Source organism: Lissotriton helveticus, chromosome 7 (assembly GCF_964261635.1).
Source record: "Lissotriton helveticus chromosome 7, aLisHel1.1, whole genome shotgun sequence".
Taxonomy (NCBI): domain Eukaryota; kingdom Metazoa; phylum Chordata; class Amphibia; order Caudata; family Salamandridae; genus Lissotriton; species Lissotriton helveticus.
The window spans coordinates 935710051-935729563 of NC_136068.1; positions in this window are offsets into that span (position 1 = coordinate 935710051).

The window sequence follows — 19513 nt, forward strand, 5'->3', positions numbered from 1 at the left end:
TCATAACCTATAAGAATTGCACTGAGAAGGGGATGCCGTCACTTGGCTGGCAATCACATCTTTTTATCTAGGTCCTGATGTAGGTGCTAGTGTTGTGTAGAGAGTGGTAGCAAATGAGGCATAGGATTGATGTAATGTAATGTGTATACTTGTAAAGCGCACTGTTGCCAGCCGGCGTCCTGGCGCTGTATACCGCTGGGGAACCAGTCCTGGCTTGCCCTGTGGGATGGCCCCTGCTGGGAATCCCCAAGGTGGAGCCAGGCATCCCCGGCGTTGAGGGGGCCGTTGTGGAGATTAGGCAAGCTAATGCCCAGAGTTGCAGAGTGGGACCCCTGGTTAGAGTAGGCACTGACGTGAGAATTATCGAGTCCGCTGACCCTGGTCCATGACCCTGCCGCGTCGGGAATCAAACCCTGGTCCCGGGCCGACTTCTGCTTTTGGGTCTGCCGCCTCTAACCAGTGAGCCATTGAGAGATGTACCCCAGGCTGAACATGAAAACTGAGAAAACATGAAAACTGAGATTCTAATTTTTAGTAGGGTGTGGATTTTCACAATATCCATAGTACTGATTATCAAGCCTTAGAAAATCTGTTTTTTATTGCTGTGCATTCGTTTGAAAATATTCAAGTTCTAATGCACTAACAGTGGACTTTTCCATCTGCAGAATATACTGAATGACCAGAGATGGCAGTGCTGCGGAAGAGAATTTGTCTGCATTGCTGAGACCAAAAAAAAAAACAAGAAGGCATTTCTCAGCACTCTGCCTTCCTTCATCAATTTAAATGGTAAGTCAAACTCGAGCTAGTGGGGTCTTGGCATGATTATCTTTGTCAAGACTCTACCAAAATGGATGACGTTACGGTGATCATCATATTTTATCAGACTTTGTCTCCGAAGCTGAGAAAGCCTGCGTTAGATACCTGTGCTAACAATGTGTCATCAGAGGACATTACTGTCTTTAAGGCTGGAAAGAGTTTCCTTAATTTGGAGCCATGGCCTTACTTTCTCAAGAAGTGAAGCTCATTTGACCTGTTTCTCTGCACTCTGTGTGTGGGTCTCTGATACTCCAGATGGATAGCTGTTTAGGATACTCGGCGGTCTTGCAACTTCATCCAATTTTCAAAAGGAGCCCAATGCTTTCCCAGTATACTGCCTAGCTGCCTTGCAGTCCTAATTACATATAGTTACCTAGTGCATAATTGCTGATGTCTCCTCCTCCTGTGTTTCCTCGTCACCGAGGGCGATTGGTCACGTGCTGTCCTGACATCATAAAGCTAGAGCAGGATGTCATCTGACATGAGGGACAATCAGTTGCCTAGCAAGCACTAAGATACATTTATCATGGTATTGAACTGGGTTGCAGGGTAAACAGGGCGCCCAGCTGAAGACCTAGATGGTGAGATGAATGAAACTGGCGCATTATTTGAGACTTGTGCATCTGTTTGAAGGTGCAGTTAATCACAATGTTCTCGACTTCTCTATAGCTTAACTGATAAGGATGTACTAAGATGAAGATGTTAAGATGTTGTTTATAGTTTTTATTATTCCCACTAACAGTAGCGTAAACCTTCCTCCCTCAACTTGTCAGATCACTCAATTGCTATTGGCGTATCATAACCTATAAGAATTGCACTGAGAAGGGGATGCCGTCACTTGGCTGGCAATCACATCTTTTTATCTAGGTCCTGATGTAGGTGCTAGTGTTGTGTAGAGAGTGGTAGCAAATGAGGCATAGGATTGATGTAATGTAATGTGTATACTTGTAAAGCGCACTGTTGCCAGCCGGCGTCCTGGCGCTGTATACCGCTGGGGAACCAGTCCTGGCTTGCCCTGTGGGATGGCCCCTGCTGGGAATCCCCAAGGTGGAGCCAGGCATCCCCGGCGTTGTGGGGGCAGTTGTGGAGATTAGGCAAGCTAATGCCCAGAGTTGCAGAGTGGGACCCCTGGTTAGAGTAGGCACTGACGTGAGAATTATCGAGTCCGCTGACCCTGGTCCATGACCCTGCCGCGTCGGGAATCAAACCCTGGTCCCGGGCCGACTTCTGCTTTTGGGTCTGCCGCCTCTAACCAGTGAGCCATTGAGAGATGTACCCCAGGCTGAACATGAAAACTGAGAAAACATGAAAACTGAGATTCTAATTTTTAGTAGGGTGTGGATTTTCACAATATCCATAGTACTGATTATCAAGCCTTAGAAAATCTGTTTTTTATTGCTGTGCATTCGTTTGAAAATATTCAAGTTCTATTGCACTAACAGTGGACTTTTCCATCTGCAGAATATACTGAATGACCAGAGATGGCAGTGCTGCGGAAGAGAATTTGTCTGCATTGCTGAGACCAAAAAAAAAAACAAGAAGCTATTTCTCAGCACTCTGCCTTCCTTCATCAATTTAAATGGTAAGTCAAACTCGAGCTAGTGGGGTCTTGGCATGATTATCTTTGTCAAGACTCTACCAAAATGGATGACGTTACGGTGATCATCATATTTTATCAGACTTTGTCTCCGAAGCTGAGAAAGCCTGCGTTAGATACCTGTGCTAACAATGTGTCATCAGAGGACATTACTGTCTTTAAGGCTGGAAAGAGTTTCCTTAATTTGGAGCCATGGCCTTACTTTCTCAAGAAGTGAAGCTCATTTGACCTGTTTCCCTGCACTCTGTGTGTGGGTCTCTGATACTCCAGATGGATAGCTGTTTAGGATACTCGGCGGTCTTGCAACTCCATCCAATTTTCAAAAGGAGCCCAATGCTTTCCCAGTATACTGCCTAGCTGCCTTGCAGTCCTAATTACATATAGTTACCTAGTGCATAATTGCTGATGTCTCCTCCTCCTGTGTTTCCTCGTCACCGAGGGCGATTGGTCACGTGCTGTCCTGACATCATAAAGCTAGAGCAGGATGTCATCTGACATGAGGGACAATCAGTTGCCTAGCAAGCACTAAGATACATTTATCATGGTATTGAACTGGGTTGCAGGGTAAACAGGGCGCCCAGCTGAAGACCTAGATGGTGAGATGAATGAAACTGGCGCATTATTTGAGACTTGTGCATCTGTTTGAAGGTGCAGTTAATCACAATGTTCTCGACTTCTCTATAGCTTAACTGATAAGGATGTACTAAGATGAAGATGTTAAGATGTTGTTTATAGTTTTTATTATTCCCACTAACAGTAGCGTAAACCTTCCTCCCTCAACTTATCAGATCACTCAATTGCTATTGGCGTATCATAACCTATAAGAATTGCACTGAGAAGGGGATGCCGTCACTTGGCTGGCAATCGAATCTTTTTATCTAGGTCCTGATGTAGGTGCTAGTGTTGTGTAGAGAGTGGTAGCAAATGAGGCATAGGATTGATGTAATGTAATGTGTATACTTGTAAAGCGCACTGTTGCCAGCCGGCGTCCTGGCGCTGTATACCGCTGGGGAACCAGTCCTGGCTTGCCCTGTGGGATGGCCCCTGCTGGGAATCCCCAAGGTGGAGCCAGGCATCCCCGGCGTTGAGGGGGCCGTTGTGGAGATTAGGCAAGCTAATGCCCAGAGTTGCAGAGTGGGACCCCTGGTTAGAGTAGGCACTGACGTGAGAATTATCGAGTCCGCTGACCCTGGTCCATGACCCTGCCGCGTCGGGAATCAAACCCTGGTCCCGGGCCGACTTCTGCTTTTGGGTCTGCCGCCTCTAACCAGTGAGCCATTGAGAGATGTACCCCAGGCTGAACATGAAAACTGAGAAAACATGAAAACTGAGATTCTAATTTTTAGTAGGGTGTGGATTTTCACAATATCCATAGTACTGATTATCAAGCCTTAGAAAATCTGTTTTTTATTGCTGTGCATTCGTTTGAAAATATTCAAGTTCTAATGCACTAACAGTGGACTTTTCCATCTGCAGAATATACTGAATGACCAGAGATGGCAGTGCTGCGGAAGAGAATTTGTCTGCATTGCTGAGACCAAAAAAAAAAACAAGAAGCCATTTCTCAGCACTCTGCCTTCCTTCATCAATTTAAATGGTAAGTCAAACTCGAGCTAGTGGGGTCTTGGCATGATTATCTTTGTCAAGACTCTACCAAAATGGATGACGTTACGGTGATCATCATATTTTATCAGACTTTGTCTCCGAAGCTGAGAAAGCCTGCGTTAGATACCTGTGCTAACAATGTGTCATCAGAGGACATTACTGTCTTTAAGGCTGGAAAGAGTTTCCTTAATTTGGAGCCATGGCCTTACTTTCTCAAGGAGTGAAGCTCATTTGACCTGTTTCTCTGCACTCTGTGTGTGGGTCTCTGATACTCCAGATGGATAGCTGTTTAGGATACTCGGCGGTCTTGCAACTCCATCCAATTTTCAAAAGGAGCCCAATGCTTTCCCAGTATACTGCCTAGCTGCCTTGCAGTCCTAATTACATATAGTTACCTAGTGCATAATTGCTGATGTCTCCTCCTCCTGTGTTTCCTTGTCACCGAGGGCGATTGGTCACGTGCTGTCCTGACATCATAAAGCTAGAGCAGGATGTCATCTGACATGAGGGACAATCAGTTGCCTAGCAAGCACTAAGATACATTTATCATGGTATTGAACTGGGTTGCAGGGTAAACAGGGCGCCCAGCTGAAGACCTAGATGGTGAGATGAATGAAACTGGCGCATTATTTGAGACTTGTGCATCTGTTTGAAGGTGCAGTTAATCACAATGTTCTCGACTTCTCTATAGCTTAACTGATAAGGATGTACTAAGATGAAGATGTTAAGATGTTGTTTATAGTTTTTATTATTCCCACTAACAGTAGCGTAAACCTTCCTCCCTCAACTTATCAGATCACTCAATTGCTATTGGCGTATCATAACCTATAAGAATTGCACTGAGAAGGGGATGCCGTCACTTGGCTGGCAATCACATCTTTTTATCTAGGTCCTGATGTAGGTGCTAGTGTTGTGTAGAGAGTGGTAGCAAATGAGGCATAGGATTGATGTAATGTAATGTGTATACTTGTAAAGCGCACTGTTGCCAGCCGGCGTCCTGGCGCTGTATACCGCTGGGGAACCAGTCCTGGCTTGCCCTGTGGGATGGCCCCTGCTGGGAATCCCCAAGGTGGAGCCAGGCATCCCCGGCGTTGAGGGGGCCGTTGTGGAGATTAGGCAAGCTAATGCCCAGAGTTGCAGAGTGGGACCCCTGGTTAGAGTAGGCACTGACGTGAGAATTATCGAGTCCGCTGACCCTGGTCCATGACCCTGCCGCGTCGGGAATCAAACCCTGGTCCCGGGCCGACTTCTGCTTTTGGGTCTGCCGCCTCTAACCAGTGAGCCATTGAGAGATGTACCCCAGGCTGAACATGAAAACTGAGAAAACATGAAAACTGAGATTCTAATTTTTAGTAGGGTGTGGATTTTCACAATATCCATAGTACTGATTATCAAGCCTTAGAAAATCTGTTTTTTATTGCTGTGCATTCGTTTGAAAATATTCAAGTTCTAATGCACTAACAGTGGACTTTTCCATCTGCAGAATATACTGAATGACCAGAGATGGCAGTGCTGCGGAAGAGAATTTGTCTGCATTGCTGAGACCAAAAAAAAAAACAAGAAGCCATTTCTCAGCACTCTGCCTTCCTTCATCAATTTAAATGGTAAGTCAAACTCGAGCTAGTGGGGTCTTGGCATGATTATCTTTGTCAAGACTCTACCAAAATGGATGACGTTACGGTGATCATCATATTTTATCAGACTTTGTCTCCGAAGCTGAGAAAGCCTGCGTTCGATACCTGTGCTAACAATGTGTCATCAGAGGACATTACTGTCTTTAAGGCTGGAAAGAGTTTCCTTAATTTGGAGCCATGGCCTTACTTTCTCAAGGAGTGAAGCTCATTTGACCTGTTTCTCTGCACTCTGTGTGTGGGTCTCTGATACTCCAGATGGATAGCTGTTTAGGATACTCGGCGGTCTTGCAACTCCATCCAATTTTCAAAAGGAGCCCAATGCTTTCCCAGTATACTGCCTAGCTGCCTTGCAGTCCTAATTACATATAGTTACCTAGTGCATAATTGCTGATTTCTCCTCCTCCTGTGTTTCCTCGTCACCGAGGGCGATTGGTCACGTGCTGTCCTGACATCATAAAGCTAGAGCAGGATGTCATCTGACATGAGGGACAATCAGTTGCCTAGCAAGCACTAAGATACATTTATCATGGTATTGAACTGGGTTGCAGGGTAAACAGGGCGCCCAGCTGAAGACCTAGATGGTGAGATGAATGAAACAGGCGCATTATTTGAGACTTGTGCATCTGTTTGAAGGTGCAGTTAATCACAATGTTCTCGACTTCTCTATAGCTTAACTGATAAGGATGTACTAAGATGAAGATGTTAAGATGTTGTTTATAGTTTTTATTATTCCCACTAACAGTAGCGTAAACCTTCCTCCCTCAACTTATCAGATCACTCAATTGCTATTGGCGTATCATAACCTATAAGAATTGCACTGAGAAGGGGATGCCGTCACTTGGCTGGCAATCACATCTTTTTATCTAGGTCCTGATGTAGGTGCTAGTGTTGTGTAGAGAGTGGTAGCAAATGAGGCATAGGATTGATGTAATGTAATGTGTATACTTGTAAAGCGCACTGTTGCCAGCCGGCGTCCTGGCGCTGTATACCGCTGGGGAACCAGTCCTGGCTTGCCCTGTGGGATGGCCCCTGCTGGGAATCCCCAAGGTGGAGCCAGGCATCCCCGGCGTTGAGGGGGCCGTTGTGGAGATTAGGCAAGCTAATGCCCAGAGTTGCAGAGTGGGACCCCTGGTTAGAGTAGGCACTGACGTGAGAATTATCGAGTCCGCTGACCCTGGTCCATGACCCTGCCGCGTCGGGAATCAAACCCTGGTCCCGGGCCGACTTCTGCTTTTGGGTCTGCCGCCTCTAACCAGTGAGCCATTGAGAGATGTACCCCAGGCTGAACATGAAAACTGAGAAAACATGAAAACTGAGATTCTAATTTTTAGTAGGGTGTGGATTTTCACAATATCCATAGTACTGATTATCAAGCCTTAGAAAATCTGTTTTTTATTGCTGTGCATTCGTTTGAAAATATTCAAGTTCTAATGCACTAACAGTGGACTTTTCCATCTGCAGAATATACTGAATGACCAGAGATGGCAGTGCTGCGGAAGAGAATTTGTCTGCATTGCTGAGACCAAAAAAAAAAACAAGAAGCCATTTCTCAGCACTCTGCCTTCCTTCATCAATTTAAATGGTAAGTCAAACTCGAGCTAGTGGGGTCTTGGCATGATTATCTTTGTCAAGACTCTACCAAAATGGATGACGTTACGGTGATCATCATATTTTATCAGACTTTGTCTCCGAAGCTGAGAAAGCCTGCGTTCGATACCTGTGCTAACAATGTGTCATCAGAGGACATTACTGTCTTTAAGGCTGGAAAGAGTTTCCTTAATTTGGAGCCATGGCCTTACTTTCTCAAGGAGTGAAGCTCATTTGACCTGTTTCTCTGCACTCTGTGTGTGGGTCTCTGATACTCCAGATGGATAGCTGTTTAGGATACTCGGCGGTCTTGCAACTCCATCCAATTTTCAAAAGGAGCCCAATGCTTTCCCAGTATACTGCCTAGCTGCCTTGCAGTCCTAATTACATATAGTTACCTAGTGCATAATTGCTGATTTCTCCTCCTCCTGTGTTTCCTCGTCACCGAGGGCGATTGGTCACGTGCTGTCCTGACATCATAAAGCTAGAGCAGGATGTCATCTGACATGAGGGACAATCAGTTGCCTAGCAAGCACTAAGATACATTTATCATGGTATTGAACTGGGTTGCAGGGTAAACAGGGCGCCCAGCTGAAGACCTAGATGGTGAGATGAATGAAACAGGCGCATTATTTGAGACTTGTGCATCTGTTTGAAGGTGCAGTTAATCACAATGTTCTCGACTTCTCTATAGCTTAACTGATAAGGATGTACTAAGATGAAGATGTTAAGATGTTGTTTATAGTTTTTATTATTCCCACTAACAGTAGCGTAAACCTTCCTCCCTCAACTTATCAGATCACTCAATTGCTATTGGCGTATCATAACCTATAAGAATTGCACTGAGAAGGGGATGCCGTCACTTGGCTGGCAATCACATCTTTTTATCTAGGTCCTGATGTAGGTGCTAGTGTTGTGTAGAGAGTGGTAGCAAATGAGGCATAGGATTGATGTAATGTAATGTGTATACTTGTAAAGCGCACTGTTGCCAGCCGGCGTCCTGGCGCTGTATACCGCTGGGGAACCAGTCCTGGCTTGCCCTGTGAAATGGCCCCTGCTGGGAATCCCCAAGGTGGAGCCAGGCATCCCCGGCGTTGAGGGGGCCGTTGTGGAGATTAGGCAAGCTAATGCCCAGAGTTGCAGAGTGGGACCCCTGGTTAGAGTAGGCACTGACGTGAGAATTATCGAGTCCGCTGACCCTGGTCCATGACCCTGCCGCGTCGGGAATCAAACCCTGGTCCCGGGCCGACTTCTGCTTTTGGGTCTGCCGCCTCTAACCAGTGAGCCATTGAGAGATGTACCCCAGGCTGAACATGAAAACTGAGAAAACATGAAAACTGAGATTCTAATTTTTAGTAGGGTGTGGATGTTCACAATATCCATAGTACTGATTATCAAGCCTTAGAAAATCTGTTTTTTATTGCTGTGCATTCGTTTGAAAATATTCAAGTTCTAATGCACTAACAGTGGACTTTTCCATCTGCAGAATATACTGAATGACCAGAGATGGCAGTGCTGCGGAAGAGAATTTGTCTGCATTGCTGAGACCAAAAAAAAAAACAAGAAGCCATTTCTCAGCACTCTGCCTTCCTTCATCAATTTAAATGGTAAGTCAAACTCGAGCTAGTGGGGTCTTGGCATGATTATCTTTGTCAAGACTCTACCAAAATGGATGACGTTACGGTGATCATCATATTTTATCAGACTTTGTCTCCGAAGCTGAGAAAGCCTGCGTTAGATACCTGTGCTAACAATGTGTCATCAGAGGACATTACTGTCTTTAAGGCTGGAAAGAGTTTCCTTAATTTGGAGCCATGGCCTTACTTTCTCAAGGAGTGAAGCTCATTTGACCTGTTTCTCTGCACTCTGTGTGTGGGTCTCTGATACTCCAGATGGATAGCTGTTTAGGATACTCGGCGGTCTTGCAACTCCATCCAATTTTCAAAAGGAGCCCAATGCTTTCCCAGTATACTGCCTAGCTGCCTTGCAGTCCTAATTACATATAGTTACCTAGTGCATATTTGCTGATGTCTCCTCCTCCTGTGTTTCCTCGTCACCGAGGGCGATTGGTCACGTGCTGTCCTGACATCTTAAAGCTAGAGCAGGATGTCATCTGACATGAGGGACAATCAGTTGCCTAGCAAGCACTAAGATACATTTATCATGGTATTGAACTGGGTTGCAGGGTAAACAGGGCGCCCAGCTGAAGACCTAGATGGTGAGATGAATGAAACTGGCGCATTATTTGAGACTTGTGCATCTGTTTGAAGGTGCAGTTAATCACAATGTTCTCGACTTCTCTATAGCTTAACTGATAAGGATGTACTAAGATGAAGATGTTAAGATGTTGTTTATAGTTTTTATTATTCCCACTAACAGTAGCGTAAACCTTCCTCCCTCAACTTATCAGATCACTCAATTGCTATTGGCGTATCATAACCTATAAGAATTGCACTGAGAAGGGGATGCCGTCACTTGGCTGGCAATCGAATCTTTTTATCTAGGTCCTGATGTAGGTGCTAGTGTTGTGTAGAGAGTGGTAGCAAATGAGGCATAGGATTGATGTAATGTAATGTGTATACTTGTAAAGCGCACTGTTGCCAGCCGGCGTCCTGGCGCTGTATACCGCTGGGGAACCAGTCCTGGCTTGCCCTGTGGGATGGCCCCTGCTGGGAATCCCCAAGGTGGAGCCAGGCATCCCCGGCGTTGAGGGGGCCGTTGTGGAGATTAGGCAAGCTAATGCCCAGAGTTGCAGAGTGGGACCCCTGGTTAGAGTAGGCACTGACGTGAGAATTATCGAGTCCGCTGACCCTGGTCCATGACCCTGCCGCGTCGGGAATCAAACCCTGGTCCCGGGCCGACTTCTGCTTTTGGGTCTGCCGCCTCTAACCAGTGAGCCATTGAGAGATGTACCCCAGGCTGAACATGAAAACTGAGAAAACATGAAAACTGAGATTCTAATTTTTAGTAGGGTGTGGATTTTCACAATATCCATAGTACTGATTATCAAGCCTTAGAAAATCTGTTTTTTATTGCTGTGCATTCGTTTGAAAATATTCAAGTTCTAATGCACTAACAGTGGACTTTTCCATCTGCAGAATATACTGAATGACCAGAGATGGCAGTGCTGCGGAAGAGAATTTGTCTGCATTGCTGAGACCAAAAAAAAAAACAAGAAGCCATTTCTCAGCACTCTGCCTTCCTTCATCAATTTAAATGGTAAGTCAAACTCGAGCTAGTGGGGTCTTGGCATGATTATCTTTGTCAAGACTCTACCAAAATGGATGACGTTACGGTGATCATCATATTTTATCAGACTTTGTCTCCGAAGCTGAGAAAGCCTGCGTTAGATACCTGTGCTAACAATGTGTCATCAGAGGACATTACTGTCTTTAAGGCTGGAAAGAGTTTCCTTAATTTGGAGCCATGGCCTTACTTTCTCAAGGAGTGAAGCTCATTTGACCTGTTTCTCTGCACTCTGTGTGTGGGTCTCTGATACTCCAGATGGATAGCTGTTTAGGATACTCGGCGGTCTTGCAACTTCATCCAATTTTCAAAAGGAGCCCAATGCTTTCCCAGTATACTGCCTAGCTGCCTTGCAGTCCTAATTACATATAGTTACCTAGTGCATAATTGCTGATGTCTCCTCCTCCTGTGTTTCCTCGTCACCGAGGGCGATTGGTCACGTGCTGTCATGACATCATAAAGCTAGAGCAGGATGTCATCTGACATGAGGGACAATCAGTTGCCTAGCAAGCACTAAGATACATTTATCATGGTATTGAACTGGGTTGCAGGGTAAACAGGGCGCCCAGCTGAAGACCTAGATGGTGAGATGAATGAAACTGGCGCATTATTTGAGACTTGTGCATCTGTTTGAAGGTGCAGTTAATCACAATGTTCTCGACTTCTCTATAGCTTAACTGATAAGGATGTACTAAGATGAAGATGTTAAGATGTTGTTTATAGTTTTTATTATTCCCACTAACAGTAGCGTAAACCTTCCTCCCTCAACTTGTCAGATCACTCAATTGCTATTGGCGTATCATAACCTATAAGAATTGCACTGAGAAGGGGATGCCGTCACTTGGCTGGCAATCACATCTTTTTATCTAGGTCCTGATGTAGGTGCTAGTGTTGTGTAGAGAGTGGTAGCAAATGAGGCATAGGATTGATGTAATGTAATGTGTATACTTGTAAAGCGCACTGTTGCCAGCCGGCGTCCTGGCGCTGTATACCGCTGGGGAACCAGTCCTGGCTTGCCCTGTGGGATGGCCCCTGCTGGGAATCCCCAAGGTGGAGCCAGGCATCCCCGGCGTTGAGGGGGCCGTTGTGGAGATTAGGCAAGCTAATGCCCAGAGTTGCAGAGTGGGACCCCTGGTTAGAGTAGGCACTGACGTGAGAATTATCGAGTCCGCTGACCCTGGTCCATGACCCTGCCGCGTCGGGAATCAAACCCTGGTCCCGGGCCGACTTCTGCTTTTGGGTCTGCCGCCTCTAACCAGTGAGCCATTGAGAGATGTACCCCAGGCTGAACATGAAAACTGAGAAAACATGAAAACTGAGATTCTAATTTTTAGTAGGGTGTGGATGTTCACAATATCCATAGTACTGATTATCAAGCCTTAGAAAATCTGTTTTTTATTGCTGTGCATTCGTTTGAAAATATTCAAGTTCTAATGCACTAACAGTGGACTTTTCCATCTGCAGAATATACTGAATGACCAGAGATGGCAGTGCTGCGGAAGAGAATTTGTCTGCATTGCTGAGACCAAAAAAAAAAACAAGAAGCCATTTCTTAGCACTCTGCCTTCCTTCATCAATTTAAATGGTAAGTCAAACTCGAGCTAGTGGGGTCTTGGCATGATTATCTTTGTCAAGACTCTACCAAAATGGATGACGTTACGGTGATCATCATATTTTATCAGACTTTGTCTCCGAAGCTGAGAAAGCCTGCGTTAGATACCTGTGCTAACAATGTGTCATCAGAGGACATTACTGTCTTTAAGGCTGGAAAGAGTTTCCTTAATTTGGAGCCATGGCCTTACTTTCTCAAGGAGTGAAGCTCATTTGACCTGTTTCTCTGCACTCTGTGTGTGGGTCTCTGATACTCCAGATGGATAGCTGTTTAGGATACTCGGCGGTCTTGCAACTCCATCCAATTTTCAAAAGGAGCCCAATGCTTTCCCAGTATACTGCCTAGCTGCCTTGCAGTCCTAATTACATATAGTTACCTAGTGCATAATTGCTGATGTCTCCTCCTCCTGTGTTTCCTCGTCACCGAGGGCGATTGGTCACGTGCTGTCCTGACATCATAAAGCTAGAGCAGGATGTCATCTGACATGAGGGACAATCAGTTGCCTAGCAAGCACTAAGATACATTTATCATGGTATTGAACTGGGTTGCAGGGTAAACAGGGCGCCCAGCTGAAGACCTAGATGGTGAGATGAATGAAACTGGCGCATTATTTGAGACTTGTGCATCTGTTTGAAGGTGCAGTTAATCACAATGTTCTCGACTTCTCTATAGCTTAACTGATAAGGATGTACTAAGATGAAGATGTTAAGATGTTGTTTATAGTTTTTATTATTCCCACTAACAGTAGCGTAAACCTTCCTCCCTCAACTTATCAGATCACTCAATTGCTATTGGCGTATCATAACCTATAAGAATTGCACTGAGAAGGGGATGCCGTCACTTGGCTGGCAATCACATCTTTTTATCTAGGTCCTGATGTAGGTGCTAGTGTTGTGTAGAGAGTGGTAGCAAATGAGGCATAGGATTGATGTAATGTAATGTGTATACTTGTAAAGCGCACTGTTGCCAGCCGGCGTCCTGGCGCTGTATACCGCTGGGGAACCAGTCCTGGCTTGCCCTGTGGGATGGCCCCTGCTGGGAATCCCCAAGGTGGAGCCAGGCATCCCCGGCGTTGAGGGGGCCGTTGTGGAGATTAGGCAAGCTAATGCCCAGAGTTGCAGAGTGGGACCCCTGGTTAGAGTAGGCACTGACGTGAGAATTATCGAGTCCGCTGACCCTGGTCCATGACCCTGCCGCGTCGGGAATCAAACCCTGGTCCCGGGCCGACTTCTGCTTTTGGGTCTGCCGCCTCTAACCAGTGAGCCATTGAGAGATGTACCCCAGGCTGAACATGAAAACTGAGAAAACATGAAAACTGAGATTCTAATTTTTAGTAGGGTGTGGATTTTCACAATATCCATAGTACTGATTATCAAGCCTTAGAAAATCTGTTTTTTATTGCTGTGCATTCGTTTGAAAATATTCAAGTTCTAATGCACTAACAGTGGACTTTTCCATCTGCAGAATATACTGAATGACCAGAGATGGCAGTGCTGCGGAAGAGAATTTGTCTGCATTGCTGAGACCAAAAAAAAAAACAAGAAGCCATTTCTCAGCACTCTGCCTTCCTTCATCAATTTAAATGGTAAGTCAAACTCGAGCTAGTGGGGTCTTGGCATGATTATCTTTGTCAAGACTCTACCAAAATGGATGACGTTACGGTGATCATCATATTTTATCAGACTTTGTCTCCGAAGCTGAGAAAGCCTGCGTTAGATACCTGTGCTAACAATGTGTCATCAGAGGACATTACTGTCTTTAAGGCTGGAAAGAGTTTCCTTAATTTGGAGCCATGGCCTTACTTTCTCAAGGAGTGAAGCTCATTTGACCTGTTTCTCTGCACTCTGTGTGTGGGTCTCTGATACTCCAGATGGATAGCTGTTTAGGATACTCGGCGGTCTTGCAACTCCATCCAATTTTCAAAAGGAGCCCAATGCTTTCCCAGTATACTGCCTAGCTGCCTTGCAGTCCTAATTACATATAGTTACCTAGTGCATAATTGCTGATGTCTCCTCCTCCTGTGTTTCCTCGTCACCGAGGGCGATTGGTCACGTGCTGTCCTGACATCATAAAGCTAGAGCAGGATGTCATCTGACATGAGGGACAATCAGTTGCCTAGCAAGCACTAAGATACATTTATCATGGTATTGAACTGGGTTGCAGGGTAAACAGGGCGCCCAGCTGAAGACCTAGATGGTGAGATGAATGAAACTGGCGCATTATTTGAGACTTGTGCATCTGTTTGAAGGTGCAGTTAATCACAATGTTCTCGACTTCTCTATAGCTTAACTGATAAGGATGTACTAAGATGAAGATGTTAAGATGTTGTTTATAGTTTTTATTATTCCCACTAACAGTAGCGTAAACCTTCCTCCCTCAACTTGTCAGATCACTCAATTGCTATTGGCGTATCATAACCTATAAGAATTGCACTGAGAAGGGGATGCCGTCACTTGGCTGGCAATCACATCTTTTTATCTAGGTCCTGATGTAGGTGCTAGTGTTGTGTAGAGAGTGGTAGAAATGAGGCATAGGATTGATGTAATGCAATGTGTATATTTGTAAAGCGCACTGTTGCCAGCCAGCGTCCTAGCGCTGTATACCGCTGGGGAACCAGTCCTGGCTTTCCCTGTGGGATGGTCCCTGCTGGGAATCCCCAAGGTGGAGCCAGGCATCCCCGGCGTTGAGGGGGCCGTTGTGGAGATTAGGCAAGCTAATGCCCAGAGTTGCAGAGTGGGACCCCTGGTTAGAGTAGGCACTGACGTGAGAATTATCGAGTCCGCTGACCCTGGTCCATGACCCTGCCGTGTCGGGAATCAAACCCTGGTCCCGGGCCGACTTCTGCTTTTGGGTCTGCTGCCTCTAACCAGTGAGCCATTGAGAGATGTACCCCAGGCTGAACATGAAAACTGAGAAAACATGAAAACTGAGATTCTAATTTTTAGTAGGGTGTGGATTTTCACAATATCCATAGTACTGATTATCAAGCCTTAGAAAATCTGTTTTTTATTGCTGTGCATTCGTTTGAAAATATTCAAGTTCTAATGCACTAACAGTGGACTTTTCCATCTGCAGAATATACTGAATGGCCAGAGATGGCAGTGCTGCGGAAGAGAATTTGTCTGCATTGCTGAGACCAAAAAAAAAAACAAGAAGCCATTTCTCAGCACTCTGCCTTCCTTCATCAATTTAAATGGTAAGTCAAACTCGAGTTAGTGGGGTCTTGGCATGATTATCTTTGTCAAGACTCTACCAAAATGGATGACGTTACGGTGATCATCATATTTTATCAGACTTTGTCTCCGAAGCTGAGAAAGCCTGCGTTAGATACCTGTGCTAACAATGTGTCATCAGAGGACATTACTGTCTTTAAGGCTGGAAAGAGTTTCCTTAATTTGGAGCCATGGCCTTACTTTCTCAAGGAGTGAAGCTCATTTGACCTGTTTCTCTGCACTCTGTGTGTGGGTCTCTGATACTCCAGATGGATAGCTGTTTAGGATACTCGGCGGTCTTGCAACTCCATCCAATTTTCAAAAGGAGCCCAATGCTTTCCCAGTATACTGCCTAGCTGCCTTGCAGTCCTAATTACATATAGTTACCTAGTGCATAATTGCTGATGTCTCCTCCTCCTGTGTTTCCTCGTCACCGAGGGCGATTGGTCACGTGCTGTCCTGACATCATAAAGCTAGAGCAGGATGTCATCTGACATGAGGGACAATCAGTTGCCTAGCAAGCACTAAGATACATTTATCATGGTATTGAACTGGGTTGCAGGGTAAACAGGGCGCCCAGCTGAAGACCTAGATGGTGAGATGAATGAAACTGGCGCATTATTTGAGACTTGTGCATCTGTTTGAAGGTGCAGTTAATCACAATGTTCTCGACTTCTCTATAGCTTAACTGATAAGGATGTACTAAGATGAAGATGTTAAGATGTTGTTTATAGTTTTTATTATTCCCACTAACAGTAGCGTAAACCTTCCTCCCTCAACTTGTCAGATCACTCAATTGCTATTGGCGTATCATAACCTATAAGAATTGCACTGAGAAGGGGATGCCGTCACTTGGCTGGCAATCACATCTTTTTATCTAGGTCCTGATGTAGGTGCTAGTGTTGTGTAGAGAGTGGTAGCAAATGAGGCATAGGATTGATGTAATGTAATGTGTATACTTGTAAAGCGCACTGTTGCCAGCCGGCGTCCTGGCGCTGTATACCGCTGGGGAACCAGTCCTGGCTTGCCCTGTGGGATGGCCCCTGCTGGGAATCCCCAAGGTGGAGCCAGGCATCCCCGGCGTTGAGGGGGCCGTTGTGGAGATTAGGCAAGCTAATGCCCAGAGTTGCAGAGTGGGACCCCTGGTTAGAGTAGGCACTGACGTGAGAATTATCGAGTCCGCTGACCCTGGTCCATGACCCTGCCGCGTCGGGAATCAAACCCTGGTCCCGGGCCGACTTCTGCTTTTGGGTCTGCCGCCTCTAACCAGTGAGCCATTGAGAGATGTACCCCAGGCTGAACATGAAAACTGAGAAAACATGAAAACTGAGATTCTAATTTTTAGTAGGGTGTGGATGTTCACAATATCCATAGTACTGATTATCAAGCCTTAGAAAATCTGTTTTTTATTGCTGTGCATTCGTTTGAAAATATTCAAGTTCTAATGCACTAACAGTGGACTTTTCCATCTGCAGAATATACTGAATGACCAGAGATGGCAGTGCTGCGGAAGAGAATTTGTCTGCATTGCTGAGACCAAAAAAAAAAAACAAGAAGCCATTTCTCAGCACTCTGCCTTCCTTCATCAATTTAAATGGTAAGTCAAACTCGAGCTAGTGGGGTCTTGGCATGATTATCTTTGTCAAGACTCTACCAAAATGGATGACGTTACGGTGATCATCATATTTTATCAGACTTTGTCTCCGAAGCTGAGAAAGCCTGCGTTAGATACCTGTGCTAACAATGTGTCATCAGAGGACATTACTGTCTTTAAGGCTGGAAAGAGTTTCCTTAATTTGGAGCCATGGCCTTACTTTCTCAAGGAGTGAAGCTCATTTGACCTGTTTCTCTGCACTCTGTGTGTGGGTCTCTGATACTCCAGATGGATAGCTGTTTAGGATACTCGGCGGTCTTGCAACTCCATCCAATTTTCAAAAGGAGCCCAATGCTTTCCCAGTATACTGCCTAGCTGCCTTGCAGTCCTAATTACATATAGTTACCTAGTGCATAATTGCTGATGTCTCCTCCTCCTGTGTTTCCTCGTCACCGAGGGCGATTGGTCACGTGCTGTCCTGACATCATAAAGCTAGAGCAGGATGTCATCTGACATGAGGGACAATCAGTTGCCTAGCAAGCACTAAGATACATTTATCATGGTATTGAACTGGGTTGCAGGGTAAACAGGGCGCCCAGCTGAAGACCTAGATGGTGAGATGAATGAAACTGGCGCATTATTTGAGACTTGTGCATCTGTTTGAAGGTGCAGTTAATCACAATGTTCTCGACTTCTCTATAGCTTAACTGATAAGGATGTACTAAGATGAAGATGTTAAGATGTTGTTTATAGTTTTTATTATTCCCACTAACAGTAGCGTAAACCTTCCTCCCTCAACTTGTCAGATCACTCAATTGCTATTGGCGTATCATAACCTATAAGAATTGCACTGAGAAGGGGATGCCGTCACTTGGCTGGCAATCACATCTTTTTATCTAGGTCCTGATGTAGGTGCTAGTGTTGTGTAGAGAGTGGTAGCAAATGAGGCATAGGATTGATGTAATGTAATGTGTATACTTGTAAAGCGCACTGTTGCCAGCCGGCGTCCTGGCGCTGTATACCGCTGGGGAACCAGTCCTGGCTTGCCCTGTGGGATGGCCCCTGCTGGGAATCCCCAAGGTGGAGCCAGGCATCCCCGGCGTTGTGGGGGCAGTTGTGGAGATTAGGCAAGCTAATGCCCAGAGTTGCAGAGTGGGACCCCTGGTTAGAGTAGGCACTGACGTGAGAATTATCGAGTCCGCTGACCCTGGTCCATGACCCTGCCGCGTCGGGAATCAAACCCTGGTCCCGGGCCGACTTCTGCTTTTGGGTCTGCCGCCTCTAACCAGTGAGCCATTGAGAGATGTACCCCAGGCTGAACATGAAAACTGAGAAAACATGAAAACTGAGATTCTAATTTTTAGTAGGGTGTGGATTTTCACAATATCCATAGTACTGATTATCAAGCCTTAGAAAATCTGTTTTTTATTGCTGTGCATTCGTTTGAGAATATTCAAGTTCTAATGCACTAACAGTGGACTTTTCCATCTGCAGAATATACTGAATGACCAGAGATGGCAGTGCTGCGGAAGAGAATTTGTCTGCATTGCTGAGACCAAAAAAAAAAACAAGAAGCCATTTCTCAGCACTCTGCCTTCCTTCATCAATTTAAATGGTAAGTCAAACTCGAGCTAGTGGGGTCTTGGCATGATTATCTTTGTCAAGACTCTACCAAAATGGATGACGTTACGGTGATCATCATATTTTATCAGACTTTGTCTCCGAAGCTGAGAAAGCCTGCGTTAGATACCTGTGCTAACAATGTGTCATCAGAGGATATTACTGTCTTTAAGGCTGGAAAGAGTTTCCTTAATTTGGAGCCATGGCCTTACTTTCTCAAGAAGTGAAGCTCATTTGACCTGTTTCCCTGCACTCTGTGTGTGGGTCTCTGATACTCCAGATGGATAGCTGTTTAGGATACTCGGCGGTCTTGCAACTCCATCCAATTTTCAAAAGGAGCCCAATGCTTTCCCAGTATACTGCCTAGCTGCCTTGCAGTCCTAATTACATATAGTTACCTAGTGCATAATTGCTGATGTCTCCTCCTCCTGTGTTTCCTCGTCACCGAGGGCGATTGGTCACGTGCTGTCCTGACATCATAAAGCTAGAGCAGGATGTCATCTGACATGAGGGACAATCAGTTGCCTAGCAAGCACTAAGATACATTTATCATGGTATTGAACTGGGTTGCAGGGTAAACAGGGCGCCCAGCTGAAGACCTAGATGGTGAGATGAATGAAACTGGCGCATTATTTGAGACTTGTGCATCTGTTTGAAGGTGCAGTTAATCACAATGTTCTCGACTTCTCTATAGCTTAACTGATAAGGATGTACTAAGATGAAGATGTTAAGATGTTGTTTATAGTTTTTATTATTCCCACTAACAGTAGCGTAAACCTTCCTCCCTCAACTTATCAGATCACTCAATTGCTATTGGCGTATCATAACCTATAAGAATTGCACTGCGAAGGGGATGCCATCACTTGGCTGGCAATCACATCTTTTTATCTAGGTCCTGATGTAGGTGCTAGTGTTGTGTAGAGAGTGGTAGAAATGAGGCATAGGATTGATGTAATGCAATGTGTATATTTGTAAAGCGCACTGTTGCCA